This window comes from Schistocerca gregaria, chromosome 6 (assembly GCF_023897955.1).
Source record: "Schistocerca gregaria isolate iqSchGreg1 chromosome 6, iqSchGreg1.2, whole genome shotgun sequence".
NCBI classification, from domain to species: Eukaryota; Metazoa; Arthropoda; class Insecta; order Orthoptera; family Acrididae; genus Schistocerca; species Schistocerca gregaria.
The window spans coordinates 201,363,850-201,377,862 of record NC_064925.1 but is presented as its reverse complement, the minus strand read 5'-3'; the positions used below and the strand labels follow the sequence as shown (position 1 = coordinate 201,377,862).

At 43.8% G+C, this 14,013-nt stretch overlaps 1 pseudogene; it reads right to left on the bottom strand.

The window, feature by feature from the left end:
* Positions 1–9,906: 9,906 nt before the first annotated feature.
* LOC126279299 (5S ribosomal RNA) lies at positions 9,907–10,025 on the bottom strand (annotated as a pseudogene).
* Between the last annotated feature and the right edge of the window lie 3,988 nt (positions 10,026–14,013).

The window sequence follows — 14,013 nt, the reverse complement described above, 5'->3', positions numbered from 1 at the left end:
GATGCATGCCAACGGCATTCAACGCCTCCCCATCGTTGACAATGCTGTGTAGATGCAGTGCATGCAGTGGGGGACTATTTTTATGGGCAGTAGTCGATTTTGATTCATTTTTGTTGCATATGTACTCTTGCACATTAAATTTACGTACAGTTCCAAAGCTTGTGGCTCATTTAGAGCTTTGACGTGACTTTCCGTACCGGAAATCTATTTTATGTCGGTATTCAGGTACACACTGCATTACCAGTTAAATGCAGATCGTGAAATTCCCATGTTGTCGTATTATCAGAATGACTTACGGAATGACCATCGTAAATATGCTACTGTAGCGAAGCATTACCCTACGGTTGCCGTATTCTTCATTTACATAAGAACCATAATATGATGGAAATACAGTAGGTAAAATAAATGTAGGCGACTTTTAAATTTTGGTAACTATTACAGAAACCAACTGTGGTAAAATGAAAGACATAGACAGTTAAACATATAAAATTATTTAAGGGAAATATGTGAAGATGATACGCCTGGCGCTTTTATGGTGAATTTACTATCAAAAATAAAATATACGTAATACACTACCTTTATCAACCTATAAATTACCAATGAAAGATAAAATGTTCATGTGACCAAATAACTGTAAGGAACAAAAGACAGATCAATGATCAGCGCCCTATGTTGCTTTCGCTTCCAGGATATATGTAGGTGCGCAGCGATCTTACGAACTTAACCGCTAGAGGGCCTTTCGTACATCGTGATATGTCTTCTACAGAAAAGGTTTATACAACATCTTAACAATCAATAAATAAGATAATGTAGTCTGGCCGTACAATCCATGAATAGGTAGGATATAATCAGTTACAGGATTAGAGCGACGAACGAATGGAAGAAAGGCAAATGCATACTCTTTTCGATATAAATCAGCAACAAGGCTAGATATAACCCCCCCTTTTCGTTTTTCCTCTCCTTCCTCCTTGTTTTTTTGCCCTCCCCCAGGTCCCCCCCCCCCTCCCCCCGGTCCCCCCCCCCCCCAAATCTGCCTTTGGCTCGGGAGTGTCATATTTGTGCCGCCATTTTCGTGCAGTGTTTTACAGTGTGTGTTTTTCCAGTGAGTGTTCCGTATTGTGTCTTTAGGGAAGTGTGGCGAACAGCCATCATACTCTTCACTTAAAACTTCCGGGCTGATAGGCCGTGGTCGAAGTATACCTCGTCTGTACACTGACAGAGACCGCTGACAGTTGAAGAGGGTCGTAATGTGTAATAAGCAGACATCTATCCAGACCATCACACAGGAATTCTAAACTGCATCAGGATCCACTGCAAATACAATGACAGTTAGGAGGGAGGTGAGAAAACTTGGGTTTCATAGTCGAGTGGCTGCTCATTAGCCAAACATCACGCCGGTAAATTCCAAACGACGCCTCGCTTGATGTAAGGATCGCAAACATTGGACGATTGAACAGTGGTAAAACGTTGTGTAGAGTGTCGAATCACGGTACACAATGTGGCGATCCGATGGCAGGGTATGGGTACTCTTAACACCAGAAATAAGGGGCGATCAAAACGTTTCCGTTCTGAGGCCGTATAGTCCAGAACCCGTATGCCTATTTTGTGGGACCGAAGGCGCGATAGTCGCATGGGGAGAGATCAGCACTATAGTGCGGAAACTCGAGGCCGGCCGTGGTGGCCGTGCGGTTCTAGGCGCTTCAGTCCGGAACCACGCACGTTCGAATCCTGGCTCGGGCATGGATGTGTGTGATGTCCTTAGGTTAATTAGGTTTAAGTAGTTCTAAGTTCTAGGGGACTGATGACATCAGATGTTAAGTCCCATAGTGATCATAGCCATTTGAACCATTTTTTTTTTTTTTTTTGGTGTTTCCCACTTGTTGTTCTCCGTAATGGATAAGTCTGGCTTCCCAAATCTATCGGCGTCTTGTGTCGAATCGCGTCCCGCACCGAACTTTGCACAATGGTGGTTTCCGACAGACAGACGGTCCCATACACATCGTCCATTCTTCAATGGATGTCTACCGGTGTTTGTCCTATTTGGACGCAAAGAGTAACAGCGTCCGCATGTACCGCATTCTCGTCGGAAAGGTACGAATGGCACACTAATCTCTTTCTTACATGATGGTGCTTGTGTCCACACTGGAGTCACATTACGTTGCATACAGGGTGTTACAAAAAGGTATGGCCAAACGTTCAGGAAACATTCCTCACACACAAAGAAAGAAAATATATTATGTGGACATGTGTCCGGAAACGCTTACTTTCCATGTTAGAGCTCATTTTATTACTTCTCTTCAAATCACATTATCATGGAATGGAAACACACAGCAACAGAACGTACCAGCGTGGCTTCAAACACTTTGTTACAGGAAATGTTCAAAATGACCTCCGTTAGCGAGGATATATGCATCCATCCTACGTCCCATGGAATCCCTGATACGCTGATGCAGCCCTAGAGAATGGCGTATTGTGTCACAGCCGTCCACAATACGAGCACGAAGAGTCTCTACATTTGGTACCGGGGTTGCGTAGACAAGAGCTTTCAAATGCTCCCATAAATGAAAGTCAAGAGGGTTGAGGTTAGGAGAGCGTGGAGGCCATGGAATTGGTCCGCCTCTACCAATCCATTGATCACCGAATCTGTTGTTGAGAAGCGTACAAACACTTCGACTGAAATGTGCAGGAGCTCTATCGTGCATGAACCACATGTTGTGTCGTACTTGTAAAGGCACATGTTCTAGCAGCACAGGTAGAGTATCCCGTAAAAAATCATTATAACGTGCTCCATTGAGCGTAGGTGGACGAAACTAAAATGAGCTTATAACGATATGTTTACGTAATGTGTATACATAAACATACAGTTATAAATGTCTCCGTTCGTAGTCGCTAATTATAACAATATGTTTACTTTTGTGCTGCAACATGTATCTATAATCAGCGGTGGAAATATATTTGCGAACGCCGACCGTGTGCGGCTGCCTCTTGTTGGATCGTCTGATCAGTCGGAAGTTGCATTGCAGAGGAGAGTAAATGCCTATTCAAAATATAATTTGTTTTGGATAGCTCAACATGAATTTCCTAAGGGACTGTAGTTTATCATGCATTTACCAGTAGAATATGGGGCGGAGAAAATATTTCGCCGCATACAACTTCCGTCCGATTTCGACGAAAGAATTCGTGACTGTGAACTCTCTATTTGGCAGAAACATAAAGAAAATTAAATAACTTCATGAAGGAGTGAGACATACATTCTATATTAAATAATAGTCCATACACCAATTCCATTTAAATCTGAATTCATGGCAATTAATAGATGAACTTACACTAAAATGAAGAATTTTAACATGGATGCCGTTTTGACTGGCACTTCTCTTCTCGTAATGACAATAATTCCTTTGACGTTTTCACATACACGTCACACAATAAATTTACTGCTATGCAGTATTGCACTTTTAGTATTGCACTTTTACTTTACACTAAAATAATATTATTTTTAACGATAATAATAATACGGCGGCGAGGCATACGCGTTCGACATAAGTTACAAGAGAAGAATGAATAACTGTTCATCGAGAATATCTCGTACATAAAAAAAAAGAAAATGTGTAAAAGTGTTCTTCTTCTGTCCGTTTTTCGCGCCGCGGTTTTCAATGTCAATAACTCACTGAATCTCTGACGGCGCCTCGACAATAAACAAGTTACGTCACAGGTCGTTCACCTTTTACATTCTCGCAACATTATTTACTAACTGTAGCTGTTGCCGAGCGACTGCTCGATTAGTGAATGATTTAAAATGATAAGGCAATCACATAATGTTACAAGCTCTAACATGGAAATTAAGCGTTTCCGGACACATGTCCACATAACATATTTTCTTTCTTTGTGTGTGAGGAATGTTTCCTGAAAGTTTGGCCGTGCCTTTTTGTAACACCCTGTATAAGCTGCAGCAGTGCCCTCAAACGGAATGTTTTTGATCAGCCCTCATATTTATTCTGTCTCGATCACGCGGCGTACTTTGACGACATACTGTCTTTACTCGCCACTTTCATTTATTCCTTTCACCAAACCAAATTTATTTGGTGCATCTTTTAGAATCACACAGTCGTTCAGTTTTAGCTGTGCGCAATGTTTTTGGCTGGTGCGTTAAGTTCCTCTCGCCACTTTCATTGAGTTCTTCCTGCAACGTTGACTCCGGTTTAAAAGTCGACTCAATGCCATTCAAGCAGATATTTCAACATTAAGTAGCTGTTCTTGACTTGATTTCAGTCTTTTACAAAACTCGTCGGGACAGTTGTTGACAGTGCAGCCATTCGCGTCTGTTGAGTTTATATTTACGTATAAATTTCTTGAAATGTTCATACGAGTGCAATACGTACAATAGAAGAGAAGATATTCCATTGACTGGAAGATATTGGAAGCTATCCCAATGTTGCAGCAGCAGAAGTCTTCCTGATTACTTAAACCTGTTGTACTATGAGCAAGAAGTACTCCCTCGTTGCCCACCGTTTACCACACTGTATTGAAGCTATTCGTGCCCCTGGCACTCTATTGTACGACAAGTTACTGTTAATAACAAGATCTGTTGTTTGGAAATGGGTCTGTCAGCCCAAAACCGTAACCAGTGTAACAAAAATTGATATCAATGCAACTGAGGCGAACGAAATAAAAATTATCCAGCTTCCTTAGCACTGAACAGTTGCATTACGTGGCAGTACGCCTCGAATAAGCAAGAAGAAATATTGCTCACAGCCATTTTCATGCACCCTTCATTCCTTTTTCCTCTTAGTTTTATTTTTCATTTTCCACCATTTCAATCTGAAAAGAAGTAAGAAGAAAATGTAATTTAAAAATTCAAATTAATTCTGGCCGATATTGAAAGACAATCGGGTGGCCGGTACTACACGAAAAAAAGCAGTAAGATATATCATATTGTACGCTCTTTTATACGTTTGTCAGATAAATAGACAGTAGGTAACAGAAATATAACGAAATTAATCAAGTTCCTAAAAAACTGGTACCACAAACCTCAAAATATCTTCTGTGTGCTAAGAGCTACAGTAACATCATAAAGCCCTCACAGCGGACAGAGCGGTGAACGAGAAGTAAGATATCTGACTTCCGTGCACATGGATACACGTGCTTGCTTCTGCTTGCTGTACACTTCTGACATTTGGAGGCGAAATCACAGTAGTGGAAGGCACTGTAAGTCGCCCTATACTCCAAGACTCTCCCAAACACATTAGAAAACCAGAAGCACAAGGGATGACACTTAAAAATGTTCAGACAAGTTCTTTTGACGAAGAAGGCGCATCGATATATCACTCACACAGTGAGAGAACTCGGCTACGACAGAATAAATTCGCCGAGCTACGCATACCGTACGGGGAAAGCGTGGAGACGTCGCACGGCATTAAATATGAAATACAGCAATATTTTACAGAAGCCGTCCAGAGGAAAATCTCTGTAAAGAACTCGACTGCTTGTCTTCCGCTCGGCGTGCCACGCGTCCATACGGACACGGACAGAATCCTACTCAACGAACGTTTCGTTGACAACAACCTTCAAAACGCACTGAGCTCGAGTCCAAGATGAAAGCCACCCAGAGCTGACGACCTGCCAGTAGTATTCTGTCTAGGATTCCGGTACATCCTGAATGATACCTTTCAAGAGGTCACTTACGAAATCGCAAGCGCAACATACGTCCTAGCGCAGTTCCTCGAAGGTCGAATTATCCTAATCCCAAATAGTCAAAATAAGTACGAAGCTGAAAATCTTCAGGCATCACACCACTAAACTGCAGCTATAAAACTGTAACTCGATGCTTATCCGGATGCTTCAAGACAGTCATAAACAAAATTAACACTGCGAGCCAAATTTGTGCCGTACTACACATAGTAATCGACGCATTTCTGACGTACCGTGACGACATGAATATGCAACGGTCAGCCATACTTCCATAGCAACAATATCAATTAACATAAAAAAGGCATGCGAAAGAATCAGCCATGAATATATCATGACAATCATGGATGCTCTAGGATTTGAAAATAAATTTAGAGCTCCAGAGTTTAACCTGATGTCGAATTACAGTTTTCGAGTGGTCGTCAACGCTGAAGCAACAGATATATTTCGTATCAAATGCTTAGTAAAACAAGAACGCACTTGATTTATGCCACTATTCGTCATAATGTTCTGCCCATTACTACCCAAAAGCTCATCACCCTTCACTGGTCTGAGTGTGGGAAATTCAGGCCCAGTATGTAAACTGGCGTCCAAGGCTAGGTCAAACTACAGGAAGATTTAAACGTATACGAAAGAGCATTGGCTGCAGCGATAAACCCTACAAAAACTGTGCTCTTGTCCATAGGAGGAAATACAAGACAATTCCGGTGGCCTAGGTACGTAATAAAAGACAAAATCCTCGGAGTACATACCAATACCAGTGAAGGGAAGCTTACAACAGGCAAACTATACTACATCCTACCAGAGCTCTAACTAAAGCACACGCAACAAAGACTTGACGCTGACGGAGAAGATGAAATTAATTAACAGATATTTACCATTAGAATCTTGGTTTATTATCCACGCCATCACATTAATGCAGCCACTTGTCAAAACTCTGAGTAAACACAATTTTTCAGCCCGGACCGCTGGTGGACGGGCACGAATAGTGTCGGTGGGGTTCTGGGCAGTACCAGCAGGGATGTGGAACCTCGCCGACGCCACTGCCGTTTTTCGTTTGAGAATCAATGCCGCTAACAGCCCAATAGGAGTGGTCCCACAGTTTCTCCATTAGGTTTCAATCCGGGAAGTTTGGTGGTCAGGGAAGTGCGGTAAACTCATGCTTGTGCTCTTAGAACCACATAGGTACACTGAGAGCTGTGTGTCACGTACATTGTCCGACTGGTAGACACCGTTGTGAAGAGGAAAAACAAACTGCATGTAGGAGTGGACATTGTCCACGAGGAGAGATGAATACTTGTGTTGAACCACTGTGCCTTCCAGAATGTCGAGATCACCTAGGAAATGCTACAAAGACATTCCCGAGAACTTAATGCTCCCTCCTCCTCCCAAGCCCTTCCGAAGATTGTTGCGGCATGTTTGCTTTCAGACGTCTCGGGCAGTACATGACAACAGCCGTCTGTCCGATGGAGGGTAACTCGTGTTTCATCTGGAAAGGTTCCCGTCAGCACTCAGCGGCCGTCCAGTTGCGGCATTGGTTTGCAGCCTCTAACCTTCGTCGCCGACGAAAAGCTGTAAGCATGGGTGCATGACCTAGGTACATGTTGTAGAGGCCCATCTGTAGCAACGTTTGCTGCCGGTCTTTCAGAAGACACAGGTAGTCTCTGGGTCGCACTGGGCGGTCAGCTGCAAGTGTATTCGCCCGTATTCATCTCTGGAGCCATCGTTCGCACCTGTCATCTAAGGTCCATGGTGACCACAGCTGCTTCGACATAGCGCCGTTTTGCCAGACACGGGAGTTCCATAACCACTGAGACACGTGAAAAAGTTTACAATCGTAGTCGTTTCGAAAACGCTTCCATGCTTGTTCCGGAAAGCAGTAGTCTTGTCCTTTTGGACTTTAGGTAAATCGCTCCGTTTCCGCATTATAACAACGATGGAATGCTTCCGACTCCACAAGACACGCTTTATACAGAGTGTTACAAAAAGGTACGGCCAAACTTTCAGGAAACATTCCTCACACACAAAGAAAGAAAATATGTTATGTGGACATGTGTCCGGAAGCGCTTACTTTCCATTTAACAGCTCATTTTATTACTTCTCTTCAAATCACATTAATCATGGAATGGAAACAAGATGCAACAGAACGTACCAGCGTGACTTTAAACACTTTGTTACAGGAAATGTTCAAAATGTCCTCCGTTAGCGAGGATACATGCATCCATCCTCCGTCCCATGGAATCCCTGATGCGCTGATGCAGCCCTGGAGAATTGCGTATTGTGTCACAGCCGTCCGCAATACGAGCACGAGGAGTCTCTGCATTTGGTACCGGGGTTGCGTAGACAAGAGCTTTCAAATGCTCCCATAAATGAAAGTCAAGAGGGTTGAGGTTAGGAAAGCGTGGAGGCCATGGAATTGGTCCGCCTCTACCAATCCATTGGTCACCGAATCTGTTGTTGAGAAGCGTACGAGGCCAATCAGCTGCTGATAGTGCCTGCACACGCTGTACATGGTACGTAAACAACTGGTTCTCCCGTAGCACCCTCCATACAGTGACGTGGTCAACGTTACCTTGTACAGCAGCAACTTCTCTGACGCTGACGTTAGGGTTATCGTCAGCTGCACGAAGAATTGCCTCGTCCATTGCAGGTGTCCTTGTCGTTATAGGTCTTCCCCAGTCACGAGTCATAGGCTGGAATGTTCCGTGCTCCCTAAGACGACGATAAATTGCTTCGAACGTCTTCCTGTCGGGACACCTTCGTTCTGACAATCTGTCTCAACGCAAACGTACCGCGCCACGGCTATTGCCCAGTGCTAATTCATACATCAAATGGGCATCTGCCAACTCCGCATTTGTAAAAATTGCACTGACAGCAAAAACCACGTTCGTGATGAACACTAACCTGTGCATGCTACGTTCTGATGTGCCTGATGCTAGTACTGTAGAGCAATGAGTCGTATGTCAACACAAGCACCGAAGTCAACATTACCGACCTTCAATTGGACCAACTAGCGGTGAATCGAGGAAGTACAGTACATACTGACGAATCTACAATGAGCTCTAACATGGAAATTAAGCGTTTCCGGACACATGTCCACATAACATCTTTTCTTTATTTGTGTGTGAGGAATGTTTCCTGAAAGTTTGGCCGTACCTTTTTGTAACACCCTGTATACCCTTCACTGCTAGTACTGCGAGCCGCCGTCTGCGAGTGGTGATCGTGCGATGTCGCCGAATGTAGGTGGTGATCTCATTAATGTGACTGGACCGCATATAATACACGCGGAATCCTGGGTACTGTGGCGTGGAGACATAATTAAGGTTGCATATTCAATAAGCATTCTAAAACCAGAAGAAGGTGGCCATGGCCCAATCGATTTTACGAGTGTATCGAAGTGCAGTGCTCAGGTGATACACAAGACATCCAAAATCATAGAAAACAACCTGGCCAGTCGGACAGCAGTCTTATTCGGCAAGTGCAAACTAGAATCCTAAGCAGCGCCAATGAACCACAGAATGTTTACTCTAGGCTACATGCGATAATACTACTCGTAGCAGGGCTACACGACAAGAAGCATCCACATTCCTGGAGAGAAGAAATCAGATAAATCATATACTGAGAGGCAGTCCATCCAAGAATTATACTGAGTTAAAATTTCCACAATACCTGTGGAGCATCATACGACAAAAGGTCTCAGCGAGTTTTGTGACACCAGAAATCCATAGCACGTGGTAGTGTGTTGTTAACAGGACGGTACCGATCAACAAAGAACTAGCAGGCGTGTACCTGATCAGCACAGGCGGCTGGGACTCGTGCTGTGAACGATATAGTCTGGAGCACAAGATTCTGTGTTGAACGGTCACAAAAATTTGGAAAACTAGTAAACTAACATTCAGTCTAATAAACAGAACCGCGCTGAACTACTTCGCCGCAGCAACTGTCAAGCCGTTCCCTGTGTGACAAGAGCTGCCACAACATGGGTAGTCGGTCATACAGCGCATTACGCCTATCACAAGTGACTAAAAACGAACGAACACCGCCCGAACAGGCCCTGAAGGCCCAATGGTGCCGAGCGGCCGCCGTGTCATCCTCAGCGCATAGGGAGGGGCATGTGGTCATTCACATCGCTCTCCCGGCCGTTGTCACTACTTCTCACGCCGATACTCCTCAGTCAAGTAGCTCCTCAATTGGCTTCACAAGGGTTGAGTGCACCTCGCTTGCCAACAGCACTCTGCAGACCCGAACGGTGACCCATCCAAGTGCTAGCTAAGCCCGACAGCGCTTAACTTCGGTGATCTGACGGGAACCGGTGTTACCACTGCGGCAAGGCCATTGGCTTGTCACACTGAGAAATTACTATTTCTAACTTATCTATGGGACGAACAGCAGAAAACAAGGAAAACACTAAAATATGATGCCACTTTTTGTGAGTTTTTCAATCATTGCGCCTTTAAAGAATCTGTGGTGAATGTCAGCAATCAGACTGGTCAACAAACTGTTTAAAAACAACAGACGTGCGCCTATTAACATAAAGCGTTCCCCGCAACCGTCTTCTAACCAACCTGCGCCGGCCGCGGTGGCCGAGCGATTCTAGGCGCTTGAGTTTGGAACCGCACGACTGCTACGGTCGCAGGTTCGAATCGTGCCTCGGGCATGGATGTGTGTGATGTCCCTAGGTTAGTTAGGTTTAAGTAGTTCTAAATAATACGGGACTGAAGACGTCAGATGTTAAGTCCCATAGTGCTCAGAGCCATTTGAACCATTAACCAAACTTCTGAGGTCATCAGTTGTCTAGAACTTAGAACTAATTAAACCTAACTAACCTAAGGACATCACATACATCCATGCCCGAGGCAGGATTCGAACTTGCGACGTAGCGGTCGCTCGGTTCCAGACTATAGCGCCTAGAACCGCATGGCCACCCCGGCCGGCAAGATATCTGTATGGTGCGAAATGTGTCAATTCACAATGAATAACGAAAAGTGTGAAGTTACTCACATGAGTACTAAGAGAAATCAGCTAAATTTCGTTTACGCGATAAGTCACACTAATCTGATGGCTGTAAATTCAACTAAATATTTAGGGATTACAATTACAAATAACCTAAATTGGAACGATCGCATAGGTAATATTGTGGGTAGAGCAAACCAAAGACTGCGATTCATTGGCAGAACACTTAGAAGCTGCAACAGGTCTACTAAAGAGACTGCTTACACCACGCTTGTCCGCCCTATTGTGGAGTATTGCTGTGCGGTGTGGCATCCGCATCAGGTGGGACTGACGGATGACATCGAAAAGTACAAAGGAGGGCACCTCGTATTGTATTATCGCAAAATAGGGGGGTAGTGTCACAGACATGATACGGGAATTGGAGTGCTAATCATGCCCGCCATACTTGCTGACGATGGTCATATGGGATAGTGTAGAACCGCAATTTGCCACTAAACACAATGAGATGCCAATCAGCTGTTTCCACTGTACTGCTAATGGCAGCCTACGCATGGGATCGTGATAACAGGGTCTCTCTGTTGCTAGTCTCCAATAATGGCGTGGGACGAGACAGAATGTCGCAGGGAGTTTATTATGTTTTCTCGGATGGAAAGAGCAGGTGTGGAGATGTTACCACATGCTTGGTACAGGGTATGGAGATTCTCAATTGTCAGATGGCGATCATCGGAACTTTTACGACGAGTGTGCCTACCTTCATGTTCCCTTGTGTTCAAACATGGGGCCACTGTCGCAGCAGAGTGCCTAACAAATCTGGATATTGCACGATTCGACCAACCTGACAAGTGGTGACATACAGCGATGTCCCTTTCAGGTTCTGTCAGGCGCTGATAATGCAGCCTTAAACGAGTGCACAACGTCTCCATGTCCTCCACAGAGATATCACTCAGCAGTGTCATTGCTCACACTCCTAATATAACCTAACACGTCTGGTAACAACACTAAGCATAAACAACACAAAAGCACTTCTGGCGGCCGTTCCACCTGCCACAGCGAATTGCAACTAATCATTGACATATTCACCAGTGGTGTGTACATATACGAAATAAGAAGTTACACTGACATCCGACCATGTCTTCCGAGTACTTCACTTTTTTCGTTGGTTGAATACTTGGTGGTCCATTTATAGCGACCAGGCCAAATATCTCACGAAATAAGCGTCAAACGGAAAAACTACAAAGAACGAAACTCGTCTAGCTTGAAGGGGGGAAACCAGAGGGCACTATGGTTGGCCCGTTAGATGGCTCTGCCATAGGACAAACGGTGTCAACTGCGTTTTTAAAAAATAGAAACCCCATTTTTATTACATATTTGTATAGTATGTAAATAAATATGAATATTTCAGTTGGACCACTGTTTTTGCTTTGTGATAGATGGTGCTTTACTAGTCACAAACGTATGACTACGTGATATAACGTAACATTCCGCCAGTGCGGACGGTATTTGCTTCGTGATACATTACCCGTGTTAAAATGGACCGTTTACCAATTGCGGAAAATATCGATATCGTTTTGATGTATGGCTACTGTGATCAAAATGCCCATCGGGCGTGTGCTATGTATGCTGCTCGGTATCCTGGACGACATCATCCAAGTGTCCGGACCGTTCAACGGATAGTTACGTTATTTAAGGAAACAGGAAGTGTTCAGCCACATGTGAAACGTCATCCTCCACCTGCAACAAATGATGTTGCCCAAGTAGGTGTTTTAGCTGCTGTCGCGGCTAATCCGCACATCAGTAGCACACAAATTGCGCGAGAATCGGGAATCTCAAAAACGTTGGTGTTGAGAATGCTACATCAACATCGATTGCTCCCGTACAGTATTTCTATGCACCAGGAATAGCATGGCGACGACTTTGAACGCCGTGTAGAGTTCTGCCACTGGGCACAAGAGAAATTACGGGACGATACAGATTTTTTGCACGCGTTCTATTTAGCTACGAAGCGTCATTCACCAACAGCGGTAACGTAAACCGGCATAATATGCACTATTGGGCAACGGAAAATTCACGATGGCTGCGACAAGTGGAACATCAGCGACCTTGGCGGGTTAATGTATGGTGCGGCATTATGGAAGGAAGGATAACTGGCCCCCATTTTTCGATGGCAATCTAAATGGTGCAATGTATGCTGATTTCCTACGTAATGTTCTACCAATGCTACTAAAAGATGTTTCACTGCATGACAGAATGGCGATTTACTTCCAGTATGATGGATGTCCGGCAAATAGCTCTCGTGCGGTTGAAGCGGTATTAGATAGCATATTTCATGACAGGTGGACTGGTCGTCGAAGCACCATACCATGGCCCGCACATTCACTGGATCTGACGTCCCCGGATTTCTTGCTGTGGGGAAAGTTGAAGGATATTTACTATCGTGATCCACCGAGAACGCCTGACAACATGCGTCAGCGCATTGTCAATGCATGTGCGAACATTACGGAAGGTGAACTACTCGCTGTTGGGAGGAATGTCGCTACACGTATTGCCAAATGCATTGAGGTTGACGGACATCATTTTGAGCATTTATTGCATTAATGTGGTATTTACAAGTAATCACGCTGTAACTGCATGCCTTCTCAGAAATGGTAAGTTCACAAAGGTATATGTATCACATTGGAACAACCGAAATAAAATGTTCAAACGTTCCTATGTTCTGTATTATAATTTAAAAAACCTACCTGTTACCAACTGTTCGTCTAAAATTGTGAGCCATTTGTTTGTGACTATTACAGTGCCATCACAAAGCAAAAAAAAGTGGTCCAACTAAAACATTCATATTATTTACGTACTACACGAAGATATAATGAAAAATGGGGTTCCTATTTTTTAAAAACGCAGTTGATAACCGTTTGACCTATGGCAGCGCCATCTAGAGGGCCAATCATAGCGACATCTGGTTTCCCCGTTCAGGGTAGACAAGTTTCGTTGTTTATAGTTTTTTTCGTTTGACGCTTATTTAGTGAGATATTTGGCCCGGTCACGATCAATGGACCACTTTGTATATCGTAAATGCAATGAACAACTTTGTTTCTGCATGTTTATGGTTTTCAAGTACTTCACTCGATGCAAATTCTACTGACATATTTCTCTGTTTTTCGATATGTTTGTGTCAACATTACAAAATATTGTTCTTCGTAAATTTATTAAATATTAGTAACACTGGATTTACGTTGCGAGGGAGAATTAAAGCACTATTACTATCCTTTCATGAAACAAGGGTTTCAGGCATGTAGAATATTGAATGTTTTCTGTCGATATTTCACCAGCAGATATTTGAGTACAATTTTGTACTCCTACTTCTTTTCCCTTTTACTG